The sequence below is a fragment of the Arachis hypogaea genome, chromosome 5, assembly GCF_003086295.3.
Source record: "Arachis hypogaea cultivar Tifrunner chromosome 5, arahy.Tifrunner.gnm2.J5K5, whole genome shotgun sequence".
In the NCBI taxonomy this organism is placed as follows: domain Eukaryota; kingdom Viridiplantae; phylum Streptophyta; class Magnoliopsida; order Fabales; family Fabaceae; genus Arachis; species Arachis hypogaea.
Genome location: NC_092040.1, coordinates 82,313,808 through 82,317,198, shown reverse-complemented (window position 1 = coordinate 82,317,198; position 3,391 = coordinate 82,313,808). Strand labels below are relative to the sequence as shown.

General features: G+C 39.5%; 1 non-coding gene across 1 annotated transcript; it reads right to left on the bottom strand.

Annotated features, from left to right (window-relative positions):
• Positions 1-1,533: 1,533 nt before the first annotated feature.
• Positions 1,534-1,641, bottom strand: LOC112804541 (small nucleolar RNA R71). The gene has a single exon (XR_003203153.1). It is a non-coding gene; the product is annotated as a small nucleolar RNA R71 (small nucleolar RNA).
• Positions 1,642-3,391: the final 1,750 nt, after the last annotated feature.

Below are 3,391 nucleotides of genomic sequence, written 5' to 3'. Positions count from 1 at the left end.
GTCTTGCATGCATTATTATTTGATTTTAGTTGCATTTTGATTATTCCTTATTATTAAAAATCCAAAAATATTTTTAATTTGTGTCTTTTCAAGTCAATAATACAGAGAGTTGAAGATTCAGAACATACTGCAGAGGAATCACACAGAAAAAGCTGGGCATTCAAAAATGCCCAGTGAAGAAGACAGACTGGCGTTTAAACGCCAGCCAGGGTGCCTGGCTGGGCGTTTAACACCCAAAAGGGTAGTAGTTTGGGCGTTAAACGCCAGAATGTGCACCATTCTGGGCGTTTAACGCCAGGATGGCACAAGGGGGAGGATTTTGTTTTCAAATCAATTTTTTTTCAAGTTTTCAAAGTTTTTCAAAATCAAATCTTTTTCAAATCAAATCTTTTCAATCAAATGTTTTCAAAATCAATTTCTTTCCTTTTTCAAAGATACTTACTAACAATTAATGATTTGATTAAACATTTTAAGTATGTTGCCTTTTCTGTTGAGAAAGGTTTAATGTTTGAATCATATCTTTTCTTGTTAGGCAAGTCATTAATTTTTAAAATCAAATCTTTTTAAAAATTGTTTTCAAATCATATCTTTTCAATCATATCTTTTTAAAACCATAACTTTTCAATCAAATCTTTTTAATCACATCTTTTTCAAAATAGTTTTCAATCAAATCTTTTTTACTTCTAATTTCAAAATCTTTTTCAAAAATCACTTGATTTCTTTCCCACTCTTATTTTCGAAAATCAATTAATGTTTTTCAAAATGTTTTCAAAATTCTTTTACTTAATTTTCGAAAATTACCTTCCCTCCTCTCACATCCTTTTATTTATGGACTAACACTATTCCTTAATGCAAAATTCGAACTCCTTCTTCTTTGATAAGTTCGAATTTTCTACTTCTGTCTTCTACTTTTCTTTCCTCTGACACCTCAAGGAATCTCTATACTGTGACATAGAGGATTCCACATTTTCTTGTTCTCTTCTCTTTCATATGAGTAGGAACAAAGACAAAGGCATTCTTGTTGAAGCTGACCCTGAACCTGAAAGGACCTTGAAGCGAAAGCTAAGAGAAGCTAAGGCACAACTCTCTGTAGAGGACCTAACAGAAATCTTTAAAGAAGAAGAACCCATGGCAGCCGAAAACAACAACAATGCCAACAATGCAAGGAAGGTGCTGGGTGACTTTACTGCACCTACTCCCAACTTTTATGGGAGAAGCATCTCTATCCCTGCCATTGGAGCAAACAACTTTGAGCTTAAGCCTCAATTAGTTTCTCTAATGCAACAGAACTGCAAGTTCCATGGACTTCCATTGGAAGATCCTCATCAGTTTTTAACTGAATTCTTGCAAATCTGTGACACTGTCAAGACTAATGGGGTTGACCCTGAGGTCTACAGACTTATGCTATTCCCTTTTGCTGTAAAAGATAGAGCTAGAATATGGTTGGATTCTCAACCTAAAGAAAGCCTGGACTCTTGGGAAAAGCTAGTCAATGCCTTCTTGGCAAAGTTCTTTCCACCTCAAAGATTGAGTAAGCTTAGAGTGGAAGTCCAAACCTTCAGACAGAAGGAAGGAGAATCCCTCTATGAAGCTTGGGAAAGATACAAACAATTAATCAGAAAGTGTCCTTCTGACATGCTTTCTGAATGGAGCATCATAGGTATTTTCTATGATGGTCTCTCTGAACTGTCCAAGATGTCCTTGGATAGCTCTTCTGGAGGATCTCTTCATATGAAGAAGACGCCTACTGAGGCTCAAGAACTGATTGAAATGGTTGCAAATAACCAATTCATGTACACTTCTGAACGAATTCCTGTGAACAATGGGACTAGTCAGAAGAAAGGAGTTCTTGAGATTGACACTCTGAATGCCATATTGGCTCAGAACAAAATATTGACTCAACAAGTCAATATGATTTCTCAAAGTCTGTCTGGAATGCAAAATGCACCAAGCAGTACTAAGGAAGCTTCATCTGAGGAAGAAACTTATGACCCTGAGAACCCTTCAATGGAAGAGGTGAATTACATGGGAGAACCCTATGGAAACACCTACAATCCTTCATGGAGGAATCATCCAAATCTTTCATGGAAGGATCAACAGAGACCTCAACAAGGTTTCAATAACAATAATGGTGGAAGAAACAGGTTTAGCAATAGCAAGCCTTTTCCATCATCTTCTCAGCAACAGACAGAGAGTTCTAAGCAGAATACCTCTGACTTAGCAACCATGGTCTCTGATCTAATCAAAACCACTCAAAGTTTCATGACTGAAACTAGGTCCTCCATTAGGAATTTGGAAGGACAAGTGGGTCAGCTGAGCAAGAAAATTACTGAACTCCCTCCTAGTACTCTCCCAAGCAATACAGAAGAAAATCCAAAAGGAGAGTGCAAGGCCATCAACATGGCCGAATTCTGGGAGGAAGAAGAGGCAGTGAACGCCACTGAGGAAGACCTCACTGGACGTCCACTGGCCTCCAATGAGTTCCCCAATGAGGAACCATGGGAATCTGAGGCTCAAACTGAGACCATAGAGATTCCATTGGACTTACTTCTGCCATTCATGAGCTCTGATGAGTATTCTTCCTCTGAAGAGGATGAGTATGTCACTGAAGAGCAAGTTGCCAAATACCTTGGAGCAATCATGAAGCTAAATGACAAGTTATTTGGAAATGAGACTTGGGAGGATGAATCCCCTTTGCTCACCAAAGAACTGAATGACTTGTCTAGGCAGAAACTGCCTCAAAAGAGGCAGGATCCTGGGAAGTTTTCTATACCTTGTACCATAGGCACCATGACCTTCAAGAAGGCCTTGTGTGACTTAGGATCAAGTGTAAACCTCATGCCCCTCTCTGTAATGGAGAAATTAGGGATCTTTGAGGTGCAAGCTGCAAAAATCTCACTAGAGATGGCAGACAACTCAAGAAAACAAGCCTATGGACTTGTAGAGGATGTTCTGGTAAAGGTTGAAGACCATTACATCCCTACTGATTTCATAGTCCTAGAGACTGGGAAGAGCATGGATGAATCCATCATCCTTGGCAGACCCTTCCTAGCCACAGCAAAGGCTGTGATTGATGTTGATAGAGGAGAGTTGATCATTCAAGTGAATGAAGAATCCTTGGTGTTTAAGGCCCAAGGATATCCCTCTATCATCATGGAGAGGAAGCATGAAGAGCTTCTCTCAAAACAGAGCCAAACAGAGCCCCCACAGCCAAACTCTAAGTTTGGTGTTGGGAGGCCACAACCAAACTCTAAGTTTGGTGTTGAACCCCCACATTCAAACTCTAAGTTTGGTGTTGGGAGGTTCCTACATGGCTCTGAGTATCTGTGAGGCTCCATGAGAGTCCTCTGTCAAGCTACTGACATTAAAGAAGCGCTTGTTGGGAGGCAAC